Source organism: Heterocephalus glaber, unplaced genomic scaffold (assembly GCF_053883595.1).
Source record: "Heterocephalus glaber isolate CG9 unplaced genomic scaffold, H.glaber_assembly_v1.0 deba00001729, whole genome shotgun sequence".
NCBI lineage: Eukaryota > Metazoa > Chordata > Mammalia > Rodentia > Bathyergidae > Heterocephalus > Heterocephalus glaber.
The window spans coordinates 8,458,473-8,471,621 of record NW_028258440.1 but is presented as its reverse complement, the minus strand read 5'-3'; the positions used below and the strand labels follow the sequence as shown (position 1 = coordinate 8,471,621).

Here is a 13,149-nt window from a genome sequence, read left to right as displayed (position 1 = left end):
TCATCCTAAGTGGCACTATGAAATACTTGAACCCTCCCTCAAATAGGACATTTTACCCGAGTTTTATTAAGTCACACTATATGTAAAATATAGTTCAAAATAAAAATATTTGTCAATAGTACATCTGAGGAGTCCTAGCTACAATATGTAAAGAATACTTACATTCAATAATTTAAGTATAATATAATTTGAAAGGGGCAGAGTCTGAATATTTTTCCAAAGAGGTTATTCAAATGCCCAATAAAAACAGAAGAAATCTTAACATCATTACTCTTCAAGATATAAGCCAAAATCAGAATGAGATAATGTCTTAGACATACTAGGATATCTAAAATCGCAATGACACATAAGATTTTGAGAAGTATGTGTAAAAGTAAAATATTTCCTACAATATTGTTAAGAATTTAAATTTCACCAGTGCTTTAGAAAGTAGATTTGTAGTACCTCAAATGACTTAATGTATAATTGTCATATGAGACAGAAATTCTCCTTCTACTTATTGTTTTTTTGTTTGTTTTGGTACCGGGGATTGAACCCGGGTCCTTGTGGTTGCACAGCAAGCGGCAAAACCACTGAGCTAAATCCCCGGCCCTCTCCTTCTACTTATATGCCCAAGAGATATTGGAAATTTAAGCCCACATATAAACATGCACAAAATTGTTTGTAGTGGCATATTTCAACAAAAGGTTGAGGCAATAAATGTCCATTGATGGATATATAAACAAAATATGTTATGTGCAATTGAATTATGAAGGCATATGAACAGTAAATGATGTCAGAGACAAAAAGCCATGTATTATATAATTCTGTTTATATGAAAAATACAGATAAAGTAAAATTTACCCAGATAAAAAATGTTTTACTAGTGCTTAGGGCTCAGAAAGATGGTCTGATGAGGAGTTTGGGGATTGTTTTTTGAGGTAAAACTAATGTTCCAAAATTGACTTTTATGATGTTTCACTCTAAAATCATGGAAATGGACATGTAGTAAAAATCATTTTAAATGGATGATGTATGGTACGTGAAATTTATTTCAATAAATTGTTGTTCAGTTATAAACAAGGAAACAAATTTAAGGGAAATAAGAGATAGAGTACTTTGAATGAGTTATGGACATTCTTACTAAATGTTAATCTGTGTCTTATGCTTAGATTTTCCCCTGGGCAAAAGAAAGTTATTTTTGTCATTCAACACACAGCTGCTCAGCAGAGCACAGAAGACTGTTGTCTCAGACAAGCTCATTTTGTGACAGCCTCAGTTTGTTCTAAAACTAGACCCCTGCTTTGTTGTTTAAAGCCTGTCACAGCTGTGTGTAGTGATAGTGTGCCTTCCCATGCTTCATGTCTCACTAAGTAGGTAATGCAGCTGGCTCAGGGGCCTCACTCTTCTGATTCACTGTAGCTCACTGGGAGCAATTGTGACCTCGACTATATTGTGACATACCAGGCCAACGGTCATGAAATAGCCTCATAAGCCCCTAGGTCTCCAGAAGGGAGACAGCATTCATAGACAGGTTATTCTGATGAATTGGGTATAACCTGCTAATTTTACAAGGTGGATAACTTGAGAACTTCAAAATCCTGTGGCTTAAATACTTCCAAAAGGACGGGTTGTCTCACAAAATGGCCCAAGTGCTTCTTTAAGTTATTATTTTTAAGTGCAGAAGGTCATGTGCAGACTGTCTACTCAACATGAATTAGATATCTCAGCAGTGATTTTTGACAGTGATTGAGGAATCTGCCAAGTGGGACTATATGGCAATACTGGCTGCAGCCTTACCATCAACTCTGTTATAGGTCACCCTAAATTTAACATACCTTCAGCAAGAGCCAAACAGAAGAAATACTCTGTGGGAGAAGGAGACCATCACAAGTATGAGGCCTTGTGTTTGCACTAACCTGTTGACCTAGGACGGTTACAAAATGGATGACATGGAGAAATTCTGGAAGAACCTATTCAAGTGGGAGCTGGGAGTTAAACAGTGAACAGCCAGTACTGAAGACTGAACTCCCTTTGAATCTAAGAAACACTTGAGAGAAGACCACTGAAATCATGTTTGAAAAACAACTCAATTTGCATGCCTGCCTTCTACTTGTGCAAGCATGCAGTTGCAAAAACCCTATACTGGTGCCTCTGATATAGGCTTGGTTTTGGACAGGGAGGATGAGTTCACCTCATCATTGAGGATTATTCTCTGCCTCATTTGGTCATCAAGTTCTGCATCTTAGAAGGGATATCAGAGAGCACCTCATCTGGCTCCTCCTGGCCAGAGGATGTGCCTACCTCGGATCCTCAACAAGGCCATGGTGGATGAAATCAAAGAGCAGCTGTGGTACATTGCCTTCTAACCAAGGAAAGAGCCATACAAGTGGTGGCAGGAGTTTCTGACAGAATAACAACTGCCAGATGGGAATATAATCAACATTGGGGGGACCACCAGTGCCAGTTACCTGAGGTGCTTTTTTCCCCTGACTGTCCGGGCATCCAGGACCCAGGACTTTCAAAAAGGATATGCAGCAGCTTCACAAAATGTGACACGGAGAACCAGAAGAGCCTTTTTGCAAAAACTGTGCTGCCCACAGGCCCCACACTCTCCCCTGGGGTAGAGGAAAGTATCATGGAAGAACTGGAACATTTGGCTCCAAGAAGGATCCTCATCAAGATCATGGCTCCTCTTCATAGATGTTTCTCTGCCTGAATTGGAGCATTCATCATGCCTTCCACGAGTAGCTTCAAAAACGTGAGGGTCGCTTTTGGATTTCAAGGTGTTTGGGAATTTTTGTGGTACAGGGATAGGAGAGCATCTTGAAATGCCAGTTTACAGGAATAGCAGTAGGAGGTACCATGTTCCCTAAGACTATAGTAGAATGTTCAATAAAACAACTGTCCCATTTGAGGTTTCAGTTTGTTCTCTGAAGCTCCAGAGTAATTTCTGACTCAAGTCATGAATATTTGAGTGGTTCTAACCCACCATGCTTGCCCAATTGATCTGTTAAATTGTTTTCTCTTCAGTTATTTGTTAGTGCTGTTTCCACTTATGGGGAAGGCATCTGAGCCTCACCTATTATCTAGAAGCTTCATCTATTATGGTTCCTATTGTCTTTATTTTATGTTACTGTCTTTGAAGGTTCTGATTGACCCACTGCAAAGGAAACAGAATTACCAAGGAAAGTGTGTGGAGTGCAAGGAATGAAATAAAAGCAGGCATATTACTTTGGGGGACTTGGCCAGAGGAGTAAATGAAGTCTTGAAGGAATCTGACAGGCAAAAGCACATAGGCTTTCCAAGCAGTGAAGGGTTAAATTAAGTTTAGATTAGTGAAGCATGTTGTTTATGGTCATTGTCTTTCCCCTTTCCCCAATAAACTGCTTAGCCTTGAAACATTTTCTTGCCCAAACTGTTTTTCTTCTGTTTTTTCTCTTACACTGATATTCTAAATAAAAGCCAGAGAGCTCTCAGCTTCAGGCTGCTCCTGGGATTCTCTCTCTGTCTATTCAGGATAGTCCCTCTGGGCCTCTTGGTGTTTGGACCAAGTGTCATCTCTGAGCAATCTTTTGATCCTCTGTGCTGCCACAGTTTCACACAGCAACATATTACCCCTTTCGTAGGACTCAAAAACCATTTCATTAGGTTGATCTTTTGTTATCACAGAAGCCATTTTTGCTCCAAAAGATGAAGCTGGTAAGTGGATGGAAAGGAATGGTGGGCACAGAAGTTAGAACCTGTTTTAAGTCTGTTAAACTCAGTGACTCTTTTCCCATTTGGGGCACTAATAGTCAATAACTTCGACTGGATTATTGTATTTTCTGTTTATTTTTACTTTCAAGAATAGCCATAGTACCATTTGGCTAAAATAAGGGTAATAGAAAATGATTGCCAGAAAGTAACTGTTGAGCAAATTATAAATACATATTCTCTTTAATTAATATCATGTTATTTTCCCAAATTGTTAGTGAGTGATAAATTTAAAATGCAAAGAAGTCTTTGTAATAAAATATGTTTTTTCTAAAAAAATCCCTTTCATATATTTATTTCTATACTTATCTATATGTACATATAAAATGACAATTTCTATAATATAGTAAACATTTGGTGAAAAGTAGGAAAGAATAAACATCATGAGGGTAATACAAATTGCGAAGGATGTATGAAAAGAATGAAAATACAGGTTGAAGGGAAAGAGGAGAGCAAATCCAAAAGAAAGAACTACTCTGGGTATTTCTACCTGAATGAAATTAAATCATTATCTAACAAACATCATACTTTGCACATATCTTCCAAACTGCATGTTGAGTAATATTACATTGTTGGCTTGCAGTAGCAAACAATAGTGATAACTATAAATCAAGTCTCTTTATGTTCTAATTTATTTGAGAGTTAGCTTACCAGCACAACTCAGGTCATTGGCTACTTATCACAATCACAGTGGAACAGAACTTATTGAAATGATGCCTCAAAGGGAGGTAGAAAAACATTATGATAAATATAAGTTCCTAAACAGGAAAGAGTTCCAAGAATGATAGTGAAAAACTAAGATTTTTCTTTTTCTTTTTTTTTTAAATTCTGAGAAAAGGTCTCACCCTGCTCTATGCTGCCTAGGCTGAGGTCAAACTTGGGATCCTCCTGCCTCAAATTCCCATAGTCATGGTATTGCACGTGTGTGCCACCAAGCCCAGCTGATATTTTCTGATAATAACTGAAAGTGTTTGCCATCAACAAATGCTCAGCAAAGGACATTTTGTAAGATTAATTAAAGCCATATAGAAATAATCTCAGAAATAGCTATATATACATATATATGTATATATGTACATATGATGTAAGAAGCAATAATTAGCATTGTTAAAAAGGGTGTTACTTTAGAAACATTTACTGTATGACAGTGTAGTATTTATAAACAAATTAAATGCTGTAGTCCAGAAGGATATAAATTCTGCGTACTGGTTGAATTTTCAACTCTTGAATATACTTGCATGATTCTGAAAGAGAAATATTAGTTAAATTTGAAATCATTCTGTTGAAACTGAATAAACTCTGAATAAAAGACTCTAAAATAGAAAGAAAACCTGTAAATAACTCTTGCATTTGGAAATATTAGAATGCAGTTCTAAACAACTAATGTATCAATGAAGAAGTCTTACTGGGATTTACAAATTAATTAAATGTGAATTCTAACAAAATATTTAATATTAAGGGATAGAAAAGAGCTAATATTGGAGTAAAATGTACACTCTTAAATTATTAAGTAAATGGAAAAGGGTGAATATAAATGAGTTAAATATTACCTATGTGGAGCCACATTTATGTCTCTGAAATGAAAAGAACTTGATCATGGTGTTTAGTCTTCTTGATGTGCTGTTGAATTCAATATAATAGTATTATGGTAAGGATTTTTGTATGTATGTTTGTGAAGGATATTCAACTACAGTTTTCATTTTTTTTTACACTGCCTACATATCCTCTTTATCAATTATGTGGCATAGTTTGACAGGAATTGGCATTATTTATTTAAAATTTTGGTAAGATTCACGAGTGGGACCATCTACTGAGAGTCTCTTCTCTGGTGACTTTTTATTTCTGATTGACTATCATTATTTCTTATTGGTCCAATCAGATTTTTTTTTGTGCTGGGGATCTAACTCAGGACCTTGCACTTGTGAGGCAGGCACAGTGCCACTGAGCTAAATCCCCAGCACCTAATCAGACACTTTATATACTCTTGGTTCAGTTTTTGTTTTTTTTTAGCAATAACAATGTTTATTATATCATTCAGCCGAGGAAACAAACACTCTTAATTTAAGGAGAGTAAGAAAACATTAGGAATTCCTAGAGTACTACTACAAATGCTATGTCTACAGTAAAAATTAACCCAGTCAATCATTTTGGTCATCATCCCAATCTTTCTTCCCACTTGGAGGCTTGGGTTCACCAGCTGGTTTTGCCATGATGATTTGATCAACTCTAAATACAATGACTGCAGCATTAGTAGCCAATTTGATAGTCCAGTATTTTCCTAGGTAAGTATCTAGAACACCAGCTTCCAACATGTCCTTTACTGCAGGAATTTCTGCCTCAATATCTAATCCAACATTTTTGTTTCCTTCTTGATGTACTACATAAAGCTTAGAGATTATTTCATTGGCCTTAACTCCAGAGTTCTCTGCCAGTGCCTGTGGGATAGCTTCAGAAGCCTCAGGAAACTTCTTAATAGCATACTGTTCAAGTCCAGGACAAGTCTCTCCATATGATGTGATCTGTTTGGCTAATTCAATTTCTGTTGCTCCATCTCCAGGTACAAGATGTTTATCCCTTGTTAGAACTTCAAAAGTGTTAATGCCATCATCTACTGCCCTTTCAATATCATCCATCAGATTGTCGGTAGAGCCTCGAAGTCCTTTAGTAGAAATGGCACCATCTTCTTTTTCATGGTTAAAAACCACCACCTGTGTGTCACCAACTTCTGAGAGGTAAATGTTGTCACAGTGCCCCATTTCTTCAAGGACAGGAGGAGTCAACCTAGGAAGAGCTGTAGCACCAACTGTTTTACATAGTCTTCTGAGATCCCATTTTGAGTTAAGCCTCACCAGCATGATATTGTATTTGTTTGCATAATGAAGAGCCATGTCTGCCACTATGCCACCTGTTACTACAACATTTGCACCAGTATTAGGAATAGCTTTGACTTGTGCATCCATGATATTTTCTTCTCCTTTACTAAAATTCATCAATTCTTCTGCTGTCTTTATCAATACTGTTCCCTTAGTTTCTGTTATCATTCCATCAAAAGGGCATGAATACACTATGATTTTTGCATCTTTGACAGATGTTACATCACCTTCAGTTTCCTTCTTAAAAACTCTGCCGTGCAATACTGAAGAGGAAAAGATACCAGAGCCCAGAATTTTACAAACTCTGATATTATCAACATTGAAATAGCCGGAGTCAGGAAAAATAGATACATATGCCTGAGCAATAAACTTGGCTAGAAATGCTTCATTACCATATTGTTTAATCATTAAGGAGGTACAAAGTAGAGACGACACCTCTTGAACATCTCGAAGGTTTTTTGCAGAACAACATACCAAATCAGGAAGAATTTAATGAGCTTTTCTGCAGGCTATTTTATAACCTTCTATAACCTCTGAAACTGACAGGCCGGTCCTCAGAAGTTCTTCAGCCAATTCCAGAAGAGCTCCAGCAAACACCAAAACAAAGTTTGTGCCATCTCCAAACTCTTGCTCTTGCATATGAGAGGCCATTACAATCATTTTTGCAGCAGAATGTTGCACTTCCAGCTCTCTTAAAATAGTTGCTTCATCCTTTGTCACAAACAACTTCTCCAGGTGGTTGATAACCATTTTGTTCATTCTATTTGGTCCATATGCTGTACGAGTGGTTTGGGCCAGTTCCTTGCAAGCTTGTATATTTCTATACACAGCCTCTTCTAATCCTGAAAAACGTTTCACTCCCTCCTTGAGCATCTGGGCAAAGCCCCCGGACCTTGGGGACATGAAGGGCCATGGCTAGGATGCAGGCAGTGGTTCACGCACTCACCCAGAAGAACTGGAGGAAGGAAGGCTCAATTTTGGTATGTAATATGTTTCCAGAAATACATCTATTTGTTGTAGGTTACCAATTTGATAGCATATAGTTTTTCAAAATAATTCCAAATGATCGTTTGTATTTCTTGGCTTTGGTTATAATGTTTCTCTTTGAATTTCCACTTTTACCTATTTAAGTAGTTGCTTCCCCTCCTTGGTTACTGTAACTAAAGTTTTGCTGTTTTTGCTTAGCTTTTCAAAGAACCAATTCTCTGTTTCAGTGATACTCGGTGTTTTTGTCCTTCTTTTGCTATTTCTTCTCTGATGTTTCTTTTCTTTGATTAGTTTTAAATTTGGTTTGTAATGGCTTTTTGAAGTCCTCAAGATGCATTGTTAGGTTTTTTATTTGAAATCTTTCTGTTTTCAGCTGTAGATATTTATTGCTACAAACATCCAATTAATACTGCCTTTGGTGCATCCAACAAATTTGGTATGTTTACATTTTCATTTATGTCAACAAAATTTTAATCTTGTCTTATTTCCTCAATGACTCATTATTTATATAAATATTAGTATGAATTTGTTTTTCTTAAATTCTTTTATTGGTACATTTTAGGTATACAACACATTTACATTTCTCATTGGGAACTTGTACCTTTACATGATGCATCTTGGTTCTTATTTTTTCCCCATTCTTAGCCATCCCTTAACCCCCTCCACCCTTCCCTATTTACAAAGATTTTATTCCCATTTTTTCCATTTCTCTTCATTTTTCCTTTTCCTTCTTTCCTTTCCCCTGCCCCTCCCACTACCCCTACTCCTTTGGACCTTTGCTTCCTATTTTGCATCCTCGATTATTCATTCTAATCATTGGTACATTTTAGGTATACAATATAATGACATTCATCATTGGAAATTTGCACTTTTACATAATCTCTCTTGGTTAATATTTTTCACCCTTGCCCAGCCCTCCCTTCAACACCAGCATTCCTCCCTATTTACAAAGTTTTTGTTCCTATTTTTCCATTTTCTCATATTAATTCCATTCCCTTCTTTCCTTTCCCCTACCCCTCCCACTTCCTTCCCCTTTGCCCCTTTTATTCCTATTTCACATTACCTATTATGTGTTTTAGTCCTTATTTACACTTTCAGTTTCTCACACCAGAGAAACTATTCGGTATTTATATATGTGTGTCTTATTTATTTCAATTAATAGTATGGCCTCAATGTTCATCCATTTAGCTATAAATGTCCCTAATTTCACCTTTTTTATGGCTGAGTAGTATTCCATTTTATAAAAATCCCCGACATTTTCTTGATTCAGTCTCCAGTTGATGGGCATTTGGGCTGTTTCCAAGTTTTAGCTATCACAAACTGTGCTGCTATGAACATGGGCGCACATATATCACTGTGGTATGATTCTTTGAATTCTTTGGGGAAGATTCCCAGCAAGGGAATAGGAAGGTCAAATGGGACTTCGACTCCTACTTCTTTGAGGTATCTCCATACTGATTTCCACAGTGCTTGCACCAGTCTACACTCCCACCAGCAGTGGAGCAGGGTTCCTCTTTCCCCACAGCCCCTTTAGCATTTGTTACTGATTGATTTCATGATAGCAGCCATTCTTTCTGGAGTGAGGTGGAATCTCAGCCTTGTTTTCATTTGCATCTCTAGAAGGACCAGTGATGTTGAACATGTTTTCATGTATTTATTTGCTATTTCTATTTCTTTGTGTGAGAAATGTCTGTTCATTTCAGATCCCCATTTTTGGATTGGGTCTTTAAATTTGGGAGGTCTGATCTTTTTAAGTTCTTTATAGATTCTAGATAGTAGACTTTTGTCTGAGAAAAAGCATGTGAAGATTTTTTCCCACATTGTGGGTTGTCTCTTCACACTGCTGGTGGTTTCTCTTGCCGTGCAGAAGCTTTTTAATAAGAAGAGATCCCACTTGTTGATTGTTTGTGCTAGCTCACGGGCAACTGAGGTTTTGTTCATAAAATCTTTCCCTACACCAGTGTCTTCAAGAGTTCTATCTAGCCTCTGTTCCAGCTGGTACAGCATTTCTGTTTTAATATTTAGATCTTTAAACCATTTTTATTTTAATTTAGTGCACAGTGAGAGATATATGTCTAGTTTTAATCTTTGGCAAGTTGAAACCCAATTTGTCCAGCACGATTTATTAAAAAGACTATCTTTCCCCCAGTGAGTGTGTTTGGCTTCTTTGTCAAAGATGAGGTGGCCGAGTATGTCTGGAGTTATTTCTGCATCATCTAATCTGTTCCACTAGTTCTCAGGTCTGTTTCTTTGCCAGTACCATGCTGTTTTTATCACAGTAGCTTTGTAGTATAGTTGTAGGTTCGGTGTTGTGATACCCCCACCATGTCTCTGTCACCTAGAATTGCTTTTACTATTCTGTGTCTCTTCTTGTTCCAAATGAATTTTTGGATTGTTTTCTGAAGGTCTGTGAAGTATGCTGCTGAGATCTCAATTGGGATTGCATTGAATCCATATAGCAGTTTTGGAAGTATGGCCATTTTCACTATATTAATCCTTCCTACCCAGGAGCAGGGGAGGTCTGTCTGTCCATTTTCTGATATCATCTTCAATCTCTCTTTTCAAAGTGCTATAGTTTTCAGAGAAGAGGTCTTTGATTTCTTTTGTTGGGTAGATTCCTAGGTATTTCAGTTTTTTGGATGCTATTGTGAAAGGAATTATTTGCCCTATTTCTCTCTCAGTGAGTCTGTCATTGGTGTAGAGGAAAGCTATTGATTTTTGTGTGTTGACCTTGTAACCAGCTACTTGACTGCATTTGGTTATTAAGTCTAGAAGACTTTTGGTGGAGTTCTTGGGGTCCTCTATATAGAGTATCATGTCATCTGCAAATAATGACAATTTGACTTCTTCATTACCTATCTTTATTCCTTTTATTTCTTTCTCTTGTCTAATTGCCATGGCTAATGTTTCCAGAACTATATTGAACAAGAGTGGTGATAGTGAACATCCTTGTCTTGTTCCTGATTTGAGTGTGAAGGATTTCAGATTTTGACCATTTAGTATGATATGGGCTGTTGGTTTTTCATAGATGACTTTCATCAGTTTGATGTAGAGACCAACTATTCCAATTTTTTGTAGGGTTTTTGTCATAAATGCATGTTGGATTTTGTGAAATGCTTTTTCTGTGTCTATGGAGAAAATCATATGGTTTTTGTCCTTGGCTCTATTGATATAGTGTATTACATTGTTTGATTTGCATATGTTGAACCATCCCTGCATCCCTGGGATGAATCCCACTTGATCAGGGTGTATGATCTTCTTGATGATCTTCTGCATTCTGTTTGCCATTATCTTATTAAGGATTTTTGCATCTATGTTCATTAGGGAGATTGGCCTATAGTTCTCCTTTTCAGTTGGGTCTTTCTCTGCTCTGGAGATCAAGGTGATACTTGCTTCTAGGAATGAATTTGGGAGTATTGCTTCCCTTTCAATTTCACTGAAGAATTTAAACAGTAGTGGGAGTAGTTTCTCTCTAAATGTCTTGTAGAATTCAGCAGTGAAGCCATTAGGGCCTGAGCTTTTCTTAGTTGGTAAGTTTTTTATTACGTTTTCAATTTCATTGGTTGATATTGTGTTGTTTAGAATTTTCAGGTCTTCTTCATTTAACTTTAGTAATTCATATGTATCTAGGGATCTGTCCATTTCTTCTGTGTTTTCCATCTTATTGATGTATAGATTGCAGAAGTGGGTATTGATGATCCTCTGGATTTCTACTGGGTCTGTTGTAATTTAACCCCTTTCATTCCTAACTGCACAGATTTGGGCCTTTTCTTTCCTTTTTCTGATAAGGTTGGCTAAGGGTTTGTCAATTTTTTTGATTCTTTCGAACAACCAACTCTTGGCTTCATTGATTTTTTGTATCTTTCTCTTAGTCTCCATTGCATTGATTTCTCCTCTGATCTTTATAATTTCCTCCCTTGTATGAGCTTTGGGGTTGTCCTGCTCTTGTTTTTCTAGAAGCTTGAGGTTCAGCATCAGGTTGTTTAATTGGGCTCATTCTGTTTTCCTAATATGCGTATTCACTGCTATGAATTTCCCTCCTAAGACTGCTTTCGTTGTGTCCCACAGATTCCAATATTTTGTATTGTCATTGCCATTTAATTGTAGAAACTGTCTGATTTCTTCTTTAATTTCCTCTGTGACCCATTGGTTATTCAGAAGGGTGCAGTTCAATTTCCACATGTTTATGAAATTTTTTGAGTTTCTTTTGCTATGGATCTCCAAGTTCATCGCACTGTGCTCTGATAATATGCAGGGGATAACTTCAATTCCTTTGCACTTACTTAAACACGTTCTATGTGTGAGTATGTGGTCTATTTTGGAGAATGACCCATGTGCAGCTGAGAAGAATGTGTATTCTGATTTTGTGGGGTGGAAGACTCTGTAAACATCTGTTAAGTTCATTTGTTCAAGAGTTCGATTGAGTTCTAGTATTTCATTACTTATTTTTTGTCTAGTTGATCTATCTATTTGTGACAGTGGGGTGTTGAGGTCCCCCATTACAATTGTATTAGTGCATATATGACTTTTCATGTCCATTAGTATTTGTTTTGTATAGTTTGGTGCACTAGTGTTTGGTGCATATTTATGATTGTCATCTCTTCCTGTTGAATTGTTCCCTTTACAAGGATGCAGTGTCCTTCTTTTTCTCTCTTAATCAGTGTTGGTTTGAAAACTACTTGATCTGCAAAGAGAATAGCTACTCCTGCTTTTTTTCGGGTTCCCATTGCATGGGGTATTGTTTTCCACCCTTTCACTTTCAGTCTATGAGTTTCATTTTGAATTAAGTGTGTTTCTTGTATACAGCATTTTGTTGGAGTTTACTTCTTGACCCATTCTTCCAGTCTATTTCTTTTGATTGGTGAATTGAAACCATTAACTTTGATGGTTATTACTGAAACGTATTGACTTATCATTGTCATGACTTTTTCTTTTTGTTGCGTTTCCCCTTTTACATTTAATTTCTTGTCATGCCAGATGGGTTCATTCTTCTTTGCTTCCTGGGGTTGTAATTGTGATCCTCAATGTCTGTTCTTAGGATATTGTGTAAAATTTTTTGGAGTGTTGGTTTGGTATTCATGAAATTTGTAAGGTGCTCTTTGTTATGAAAGTATCTTACTTCTCGATTAATTTTGAAAGATAGTTTTGCCGGGTACATCAATCTGGGTTGGAGGCTGTTTTCTTTTAGGGCTTTTAATATGTCACTCCAAGCTCTTCTTGCCTTGATGGTTTGTGTTGAGAAGTCTGCTGTGATTCTGATGGGCTTTCCTTTGTATGTGATTTGTTTCTTTTCTCTCACTGCTCGTAGAACTTTGTTTTTCTGTTGAGTTCCTGGAATCTTAACAATTTTATGCCTATGTGTAGATTTTTTTTTTGATCAAGGCTATTTGGAGTCCTATATGCCTCACTTATCTGTACATCAAGTTCTTTTCCCCTGCTTGGGAAGTTTTCTGCCATTATTTCTGTGACGAGATTTTTTGTGTTGTCTGCCCTCTCTCCTGTTTCATCATTGAGTCCAGTCAGTTTTATGCTATTCTTCTTTGCATCGAGTAGG

The 13,149-nt window shown here is 36.9% G+C and overlaps 2 pseudogenes; one reads left to right on the top strand and one right to left on the bottom strand.

Moving 5' to 3' along the window:
- The first annotated feature begins 1,634 nt into the window (after window positions 1–1,634).
- Window positions 1,635–2,809, top strand: LOC147821581 (actin-related protein T1-like; annotated as a pseudogene).
- A 2,980-nt stretch (window positions 2,810–5,789) lies between these two features.
- LOC101718858 (T-complex protein 1 subunit theta pseudogene) lies at window positions 5,790–7,521 on the bottom strand (annotated as a pseudogene).
- Window positions 7,522–13,149: the final 5,628 nt, after the last annotated feature.